General features: G+C 48.2%; 1 protein-coding gene across 4 annotated transcripts in view; it reads left to right on the forward strand.

Annotated features, from left to right (window-relative positions):
* Positions 1–1,230: 1,230 nt before the first annotated feature.
* Positions 1,231–9,899, forward strand: part of FAT1 (FAT atypical cadherin 1) — a 143,041-nt gene continuing 134,372 nt past the window's right edge. The window contains exons 1-2 of one of the 4 annotated variants that reach the window (XM_049631770.1): positions 1,231–1,618; positions 2,318–2,498. The gene's annotated coding sequence lies outside the window, so the exon portion shown is untranslated. Of the gene's footprint in view, positions 1,619–2,317; positions 2,499–3,762; positions 4,353–9,899 lie in introns of those variants that run through there. The other 3 variants (XM_049631771.1, XM_049631769.1, XM_049631772.1) reach the window with 3 other exon arrangements.

Below are 9,899 nucleotides of genomic sequence, written 5' to 3' on the forward strand. Positions count from 1 at the left end.
TATTATCCCCTTACCACAGATGAGAAAACTGAAATTTAGAGAAGTTACAGGATTTCCCTCAAGGCTAAGCATATACAATGCTCCAACATTTAATCTTCCTTCTGTTCAACTCCTTGCCTTGTTTCCAGGGTCCTCAGGGTTTTTGCTCTTTACCTTTCAAAGAGAAAGACCAGCTAAACAGACAGGCAGATTTACATCAATGGCTGCAAATGTACTGATAGATCCTGCTCCCAGCGTCCCCGCCCTTTTCAGGGTCCTCTTTATTTTAATGACAACCTTCTGTGGACAGTGTCAACTCCCAGAAATGGCACCCTGGGAATTTCACGCTGTTCAGGATAGATTTTATTTTGGTACATCAGCGGCATTAGGGAAAAAAAAAAAAACAAAAAACAACAAAAACAACAACAACAAAACACCCAACCACAACCAACACACGTTCCACAGTAGATATTTTCCAGGAGTCTGGACGCTTACATAAAAACGACACATTCATTTATAAATTAAATTTCAATAGTGTTTGCGTTTATCTTGCTCTACATTACGAGTAGACGACTGATCTGTGTATTGGCCCCTATCCCTAAGGACGATTTGTAAGAAACGTTAAAAATTGGCTCCTCCTCCATCACTTCCCCCACACCCCTCGGAACCTTATACGCTTCGGAGTACCGTGTCAAAACGTAGGCGATGTTGCAAAGGATTTGAAAATTAAAATATGGCTCTGTGATTTTCAATACAAAGACCACAAACAGCGCTAGAGGACAAGAGCTATTTAAAATACATCACATCCAGAAGTTGGAGGGCTACAAAGTACAAGTCGTCCAGGCCAGTCTGCAGAGACTGTCCTCGCTTCCGCCTTGCAAAAACCCGGCAAGCGACACGTCGCGACGAATTTCGGCTGCAGAAGAGGGAGAGCATCACCTGCAGTTCGACGCGTGGGAAACGCTGCGGGAGGGGGCTTGCCCAAAAGGAAAAGCAGAGGGGTGCGCGCCGCGGGGCTCCGGGGCCGTTCCGGTGCTGAGTGCGAGGAACGCCGGCGCGCGGTAGAGCCGGGGAGACGTCGCACGGTGGAGAGGGACACAAGCCTCCGGGAAAAGAGCGCTGCGGCAGCGGAGACCGCTCCGGCCCCCAGCTCGCTCGGTGCTACTGTCGGGGAGGCGGACCCCGCAGGAGAATCCCATCCTCGCGGCGGGGCGGGGGGCGAGGCGGGGCGCTGACGTCACCTCCCCTCCCCCACCTCCTCCAAGAGGGAGGGAGTGGGGAAAGAGGCAGCGATCCGCCGCAGTTCCCGGCCGCAACTCCCAAACTCAGCGGCTTGCTGCCTGGACATGTCCTGACAAACTTGGCTTCTCCTCGGCCCTCTCCGTAGCCCTCGCGCACTCTCATTTCGCCTCCTTTTGGTGTTCAACTTTCCACCCAGGACGGGAGCCTCCGGAGATGTGGCCACCTGGGTCCGGGCAGCGCCGGCGGCGGATCGCGCTCTCGTTGGGGACATGCTGAAGATCCGAGGGAGTCAAAGTTGGTACTTCAGATACGGCTTTTTAATAAATATCCAAATTGCGTGGGGATTACGGAGCTACCGAGGACTTTAAAGCCTGCATCCAAGGACTCGGCTGAACTGGTAAGTTCTTTGTTTAGTGCAAGCCTTTTGTATTTAAGTTTAAACGTAAATGAAATTACGTGGGGCTGTTTGGCTCTGAGCTAGTGCAGGGAAGCGTGTGCATCCTACAGGCTCTCTTCTTGGCGAGCTGCACACCCCTCTGGTTGTACATGCCTCGGGAATGAAAGATCAGTCTGCACAGGTTTTGGAATTCATAAAATACGTACATAGCAGTGTTCAAAAGAACTTGAAAAGCTATGCTGTTTGTGCATTATTTTGAATGTAACTTATTATAGAAATGGTGCCCAGGGAGGGCGCAACGGGGGCCGCGTGATCTGCAGTGGCGCAGCGCCCTCTAGTCCGGACACCCGGCAAGGCGCGCGATCCCTGCTGGGTTCCGCGCGGACCGAGAACTTGGACCTGCTGGGCGCTCCTGGGACGTGGGCGTGAGCTCCCAGCCTTCACTTACCACCCATTACGGCCCATTCTCTAATTTACAAATACTGGCTTGGGTGGACTGGATAGAAAGGCAGGGCTGGAGGAAAGCGTTTTTGTTTTCAGGAACCGTCCCCTATTCCCCTTATTTCCAAAAGCCTTTGGGGACAAGGTTAGGGAGGGCCGACTATTGAAAGGACGAACGTAGAGCTTCAACTACATTACTCTTTCTTGTGAGGGTAATTCGATGGTAGCAAAGAGCCATCTCTATTTCGTTTCGTTTAGGCTAAAGGATCAGAAAAACGTGTCGTCGCGAGTCTGGAATCTCCATCTCTGGCTCTCGGCTGTTCCTGTGGCGAAAAAGTGCAACTTCTTCAGGCAATTAGGTTTCGCAGTGAGCCTGGAAAATCGGGATTCCCAAACAGATGTTTTAGCTCCGATAGGCGTTTTTATTTATTAATGAATGGTAATTTTGTTCAGGAATTCTTTCGTGGCGTTTATAGCATCTTGTGATTTTATGTTACGGGATGGTGTCTTTTTACTTTTCAGTGTTCTTCCTTGTCCTCCAACTCTACCTCACTCCTCCAGCACACTGTTGGCGTTCTTGCGTGACTGTGATTTCGTGAGAGTTAGAATTCGGCAAGGGGCGCATACCGGTAGAGCTTGGAGATCAGGTCGTCTATTTTCGAGGTGTTCCAAGTATAAAATTGACCTGTAACTCCAGGAGCACTTTGCGCATTTATGACGATGGCCAAGCGTTTGGATGATGGTGTTTGCTGGGTGTGTGAATGAATATGTGTGTATTCTAAATACTGCGCAGGGAGTACACCAGATACTCTTAGTGCTGCGAATCAGTACATTCATTCTGCAGGCGTTATTTTTCCTTCCCAGCCATAACCTGCTAGACACCTTCATTTTGTCAAACGCCTTCTTTTATATGGTTTAGGAAGAGACTGCATTAACTTTGAACCAAGGAATGTCTCTCTTTAAGCCTAGACACCCTCGCTCGCATGTGCTTCGCAGTTCTCCCTGAAGTCCCCTCCACCGGTTCCGGGGAAATCGGATCTCTTTGTCCTCACAGTGTTAAATGTTCGAGTCCCACAAACTTTCCGAGATCATGTCCGCCCTCTTTTGTGGGCTGTTTTCCAATGCCCGGGACCACTCCGGGCTTCGGCTGAGTCTCAGCTGTGCGGAGCCCGCGTCTGATTTGCCCGGGCCGAGGATGGTCTCACAGCCCCAGGACCGGGACTGCGCGCTCGGGCGTGGGGCGGGGGGCGGGCTTCCCCGAGTGGGGCAGCTGGACGCTCGGAGGCTTCCCCTTGTCCCTAGGGAACTTGTAGTTTAACATTAGACTGGGTTCACACTTTGTGCCGCTGACTTGCCGGCTGGGAAAGCGCACGAGGCGGCAGAGCAGCCTTTTGTCCCGCAGACGTGGGAGTCGGGGGTGTCCGCCGGAAGAGGCCGGCGTTGGGGTTCGTAACCAGGGTCGGGGAGGTTATGGGATTTAACCAGCTCTGCATAAAGAGGTGGCAGAGGAAGCGCTTTCATTTTCCCTGGATCTTCGTGCACACTGCAGAAGGAAGTAGATCCGATCTAACTGCATTCCTTTTGAGACCTTTTGGAAGATTCTATTCCACCGAGCAATTGCAGACCCAGAACCGAGGCTTTCAAATGCAGATTTAAGAATTCCCTGAAGGTGCTAGGCAATCTAAAGGGAGACGGGGGAAGCTCACTTTTTTTTTTTTTTTTTTTTTTTAGGCTAAACTGTTTCCCCTTTCCTAGCAGGAAACATTCCATATTAATTCCCTGCACAGATCTGTGTGCTAGCCGTAACCAACATCCGCACTAGAGCAAGCCGCACACTGTTCCTCGGAGTGTCGCAAGATCACCCTGGGCACTCGCTCGTCTCCTCGGAGGGAGCTGGCGGCTCTGGCGGCAAGGGATCACTGACCCGTGGCGGGGCGTTGTTGCCCGAGACCCGCAAGCTCAGAGTCTGGCCGCCAGGGAAAGTCAGATCGAGTTTCTGCGCGGGAGAAACGAGCGCCGGCGCTCGCAGGCGTGGCTGCGGGCGGAGGGATATATTCCGCGTCCAGCGCGTGAGGCGCCGGTGCTTAGCCCGGCGGCCGCGGAGTGGGGCGCGCGGGCGGCGAGCAGTGGCCTCCGAGCGGGGCGCACGGAGAGGGAGGCAGGGCCGCCGACATCATGCGGACCCGTGGGCCCAGTGAGGCCCCCGGAGGACCTGGCCCCCGCTCGGGCGCGCGCTGAGGCGGCGAGGCGCGCGTCCCCGAGAGCGCCGCTGCCACTTGGGGCCAACTTTGCTGTAAGTTTGCTAGAAACGAAGCTGGGGCTGCAGGGCGGGTGGGCGAGGGGCGCAGCGCCGCGCCGCGTTTGCCCGTGCGCGGCCGGGCCGGAGCCGTCTGCGCTCGGTAGGCATGCAACTTGCTGCTTCTGGGTGGCGGACTTTTCGGCTCTTTGGGTGCTTTCCCCGCACCGTCCGGCCCAGGAGCGCGCTCCTGCCGGTGCTCTGGGACAAGGGATGAAAGCAAGCCCGGCTGGAAGGTTGGTAGTGCCGTGGCGCCTGCCCACTTGGAAAGTTCAGGACCCGCTCAGGATTAGGGCGGCCGGCGGAGGATGCGGGGGTGGAGAGGTGGGAGGGGGACAGTTTGCAACGTGAACCGAATGGTAATTGCCGAGCCGAGTGCCGCCGCGCGCGGGCTGCAGGCTGCGGCGGCGGCCGGGGCTGCACGGGTCTGGTCCTGGAGCCATTGCTGGAAATCAGAGCGGCGGCCGCGGCGCGGGGCTACCGGGCGGCCGGAGGGCGAGGCGAGGACTTCCGCTGCGCCCCGGAGCTCGGAAACTTCGCCGCCGCGCTCCGCTCCTCTTCCCCGGTAATTCTCGAGCCCGCTAATGACTTAACCGATCTCGCCCTAGGTTAATTCTTCCAATTTATGAGAGTCCCAGCGTTGGGGAGATGAAAGGCGAGGCCAGTAGCCAAGGAGATGGGATCTTTGAAATGGAGTCGCAGTTTCTCTTAGATGTTTTGTGCCCCGAGGGAGCACTGCTCTGAGGGTTAAGTACTAACTGGTTGAATGTAGGTAGACGAGGTGCGATTGATAAATTGCGGGGCTAAACATTTGCAAAATGTGCTTTTTATAGTTTTTTTTTTTCCCCTGGAGGAAAAACTTGTGGTTTTTTTTTTTTTTTTTTTTTTTAATGAGGGATCCTCATTCTTCAGTGCTTTTTCTTAGAGTGCTTTCTTCCAGGAAGCTAACTTTCTGTTGTCTCTTTGAGATTTTTTTGTTCCCATTGATGTGAATTGCAGAGCTTTGAAAACAGGGACACAATTGTATGCTTTAGAAGAGTAAACTCAAATATTTTTTATGCATGTAAGTTTTTTGGGGGGGGGGCATGTGTTTGAACTACAGTTTCATTAAGTGGCTTTTGTTAACTCTGTGCTTGGTAGAGTAAATTTTCTTTCTTTTCTTTCTTTCTTTCTTTCTTTCCTGGATATTTACACTGACTCTTAAAATTGGGAAACATTTAAAAGGCAGATGATCTTCATTTATTTGTCTTTTAGAAAGGCAGCCTCTTGAGGCTTTGTGGGTTGCGACGTATAGGGTTCAGTAGTTGATCTCTGCACGTGTTAAAACTAGGTTTTAGTGATGTTTTCCCGTGCCATTCTTGGAGATGGAGTGGTTAACCCAACATATCCAGTTGATAGTTATTCATGAAAATGTGTTTTTTCTGCAAGTTATATAGGTCAGTTGTGGCTTTATCTTTTGAGTTTTAAAAGGACAGCTTTGGTTCCACAGTTGGAATTGTCTGTCATCATTAAACTTCAAGATGGATTTAAAAATACTTAAAACACTACATAATTTTTAAAAAACAATTGATCTAACTCTAAGCCAAACATGGCATTTAACAGGTTCAGTGTAAGGTTTGATTTGAATAAAGTGTGCATTTGTGTACCCATTTCTTGAAAAAGAATGTCTTAAATGAGCCAAATTCTTTGTCACTCTGAAAGGAAGGTAAGATTGTTAGAGGACTTAATAAAAGCATTTAGGCCACCTGTATTTTACTTGTATCTTTTGATTAGTCACTAGAAGTTACCCCCAGTGAGTTCTCATCATGTTAATAGATCATTTAATCCACTTTGTGGACAAGTGCCAAGATGGGAATCTGAAAATTATGTGCAGACTAACAACCGTTTTGGTTTACCAGCAACCCTGCCCCTCTCATGTGTATCTTTAGACTTAGTTCATGAGCCACCTTGGAAGCAGTTATTTCTTTGAATGTTAGAGGTGAAAGGGATCTTACAGATTATTTAACCTCCCTTATCAAGTCTACCACCACCTGCTTTCCACCCAAGTTTGGCTGATTTTACATAGACTCAGTAAACTGAATCAAATTAGTGCATTATTGTTGCATAAAATGTTGTCTCAGTGGCCTAATTTGTGGCCTAAAGGACCTGATTTAATAGCAGGAAGCCATAAGGCTAGGTGTCTGTTTAATCTTTTATGAGTGGGAAATTGCAGTAGGTAAGCTTTCTTTTGACCAAATTATACAGACGATGACGCCAAACTATTTTTTTTTCTCACTTAATTGGTCAATTTGCAAGTGTTAGTTTATCCTTAGGCACTGGAAAGAAGTTTTTGAAATCAGTGATTCAGGTAATTCATTTAAGATCAGAGAGTTGTCATTTTCTTTGCTGACTTTAAAACGTATTCAGTCAGATGATGAATCTGTATATTTCATGTTTTAAAGTTTTTAGAAACTTAACCTTTAGGTCCCAGATTTAAATATATTGCCAAAATTCTTAATTCCAAAGGTTTATTATATGTGTGGAGATGAACCTGTAGTCTTTTTACAAACTAGGAAAACCAAGTGGTATTTAATCCTTCGTAGAATATCCAAGCACAGAGCTTCAAAATAAGCTCTGCATCACAGAAACTGATCTGGCATCTCTTCCAGCCAATTTGGAAGCATTTTGAGGTGGGTGGTGACCCTGTTGCTCAGCTGCTAGAAATCAGAGCCATCTGCACTGTTGTTACTGGCCTGGTGGTTGCACCTGGATTTTCTGTTAATTTCAGAAGAATGGATGTGTATTTTCCCCTGTTACCCCTCCTCTCCTAGAGTCCTGCCTTCCATTCTCCACCCTCAGCCATCTGTCCATTCATGAACTCAGCGACTATGGGTCTCCTCTTTGCCAGACATTGGGCTAGACACAGGATACACGGTGAGCAAATCACATTTCCTTCCCTCAGGGAGCTTACAGCACAGAGCGGGAGGAGGACAAAAAATTGTTATATCCAGTGTGATAAGAGCAGGGGAGTTCATCCTAGCACTTCATTGAGCTGGGCATGGCAGGTAGGTGGATATTAGGTAGGATAGGGTGAGTTCTGAGGGAAGAGTGAATCAGGAGGGAATAATTTAAGGAGAGGAAATGACACATATAAAGCAAATTGTAGAAACCTTAGTTATGACATGATTTGCGGTATGCTGAAAGCATACCATGTTATAAGAAGAATATACTTAATCAGCAGGCTAAAGGGAAACACGGAATATTTTCAAACTAGACTAATATTGCAAAGAAGTTTTAATGAGATTAATTTGACTGTGGTAGATGGGCTAAATGGGGGGGGGGGGGCGGTAAGAACACAGGAATACTGCTTTGAAAGCTATGAGATCCTGTGCCTGAGTAAATACAGATAGGAACTAGGTGACAGAAATGGAAAGGGAACAGTTTTCAGAAATTGAGAGGAAAAAATTGTCCACAGTCTCAATAACTTTAGATATGGAGGTTTGGTAGTTAGAAATAAAAGATCGGTGTCTGTACAAGTGTGAGAGAGAGAGGAAAGTGGTGGGGGAAGGAGAGAAGTGTCTCTCTGGAGGGCAGGAGGCTATCAAGATTTTAGTACAGTTTTTCAAATAAAGAGATGGAATCCAAGCATTAGGTAACATCCATGAATTCACACAATTGATTTAGGGACAAAGCCAAGGCTAGATCACAGGTTTTATGCCTGCCAGCCCCTTCTTTCTTAATCGATTTCTTAGGTTGCAAGCCTGAGTGATTTGGGAAGCGGTGAAACTGTTCCGTTGCTGGAGAGGTGCAGTAGGATAGTAGAGTGGAATGGCTGGCATGTTGTGGTTGGGAGCTGGTGAAAGGCTGTGTGGCAGGTGTGATGGCATCTCAGGAGGCGTGTTCCCACACTTGGGGGAAGTTAAGGCTGGAATGTGGGATTCCAAAGTGCTCCTGGCCAATTGAGTGGATGAGACCTCGAAGCACGATACTACGTGCATATGTAAGAAGAGTCGGAAGACAGAAGTTTGTGATGGCGAACTTTAAGGCGAGAGAGTGTAGAGTGTAAAAGAATGTTGAGGAAAATCAGGAAAACAGTGTCATTTATCCTTTATGTGTTGTGGATTGACCATGCTTTAGGCAGTCTGTGACCTGTAAAGGACGCAAGGGTGTAGTGAGTGGTGTCACATGTGACATTAATTCAGGGAGTACTGAGAAAAAGCCCTCTGATTTGACACTGACTTGTGATGCCAGGAGAAGCTGTGTCTGGTGCCAGGATGGATGTGAGGTCCTGTAGAGCAGTTGAGGGTAGAAGTAGCCTCTTTGGAGACAGAAGTCAGGGTAGCCCTAAGCAAGTTCTTTTTTAGAACTCTCTGCCTGTACGGGAAGGGGAAATATAGGGTGTGAGTTGGAAGGAAGTGAAGGTTTGAGTGAAGCTTATTTTTAAGTAGGGATAAACTTGTGTGTGTTTGTAGACCCTGGAAAAAGGGCCGGTCATGGCTGGGTCATCTGAGTGTGAGGTTTGCGAGGGAGCGATAATTTAGGGAGGAGCTGCGGAAGAGGCAGAATTTTATGTATGGCACCCTGGGTGGCTTTATTTGTAGCCAGGCAGGGTCCTGTGTCTTCTGAAAGGTGGGAAGAAGAACCAATAGGGGGAAAGAACATTTTAAGGAGAGGAAGAGGAGGGACTTTGTATATGATGACTTTCCTTTTTTTTTTTTTTTTTTCTTTTACATGGAACCTTCACCTTCCCGATCCATTATTTAGTGAAATATCTGTATGTGTACCTAAATAATTATCATCATAATTTGGCCAGTAGTAAAAGCTTTACTAATTTGGGAGTGGAGGAAGTGGCTGGTGTTAATTAATGGCCACCCTGCCAAAATGACATTTAAATGCTATTTGTTTGCAGAGAAAAAGTACGTTAGGTGAGATGATCTAAAATCACGGACGGTAAACTGTGTTTCTGGAACTTCTCCGTGAGCAATGTTTGCCCCGGAGCGTGGGTGAGGAGAAAGTGGTTGCAGGGTGAGTAACAAGTAGTGGTCATGTCTGGTCTGTAAAAAGAGGAGAGGAAAGTGAATAGCCCGTGGATGCCTCGCCCGGCCAGAAATGTCTACGCAGCCCGTGTTCCTCCTGGCCTGTCTTGTATGTCACAACGGCACGGAACGGCCAGTGATCTTCAGATGCCCGCAGATGTGTTTTATAGGTTCACAGAGCAGGTAAATTACATAGCAGATTTTATATGGAGGCTGCTTACAAACTAGGAACTCCCTAATTTTCTTCAGGTTTTTAAGTGCTGGAAAAGAGCTACGTTGTGTTGAGGGGAGAGATTTGGGGTTGTCACCGTCATGTATTAGTGGTTTGAAGACTGCGTTAAATGGAATGAGTTGTTGATCATTCGAAGGCAGTATTTAAATCAAGGCAAACCTTGATTTAAAGAGAGGGTGGGCCCCCCACCCCTGTTGCTACTGACACATGTCCGAACGTGACCTAGATTTGATACGACTCAGAAAATAAACAGGAGCCACCCATTACACTTTCAGTGTAACAGGAAAAACTTTTAAA

This window comes from Panthera uncia, chromosome B1 (assembly GCF_023721935.1).
Source record: "Panthera uncia isolate 11264 chromosome B1, Puncia_PCG_1.0, whole genome shotgun sequence".
Lineage (NCBI taxonomy): Eukaryota > Metazoa > Chordata > Mammalia > Carnivora > Felidae > Panthera > Panthera uncia.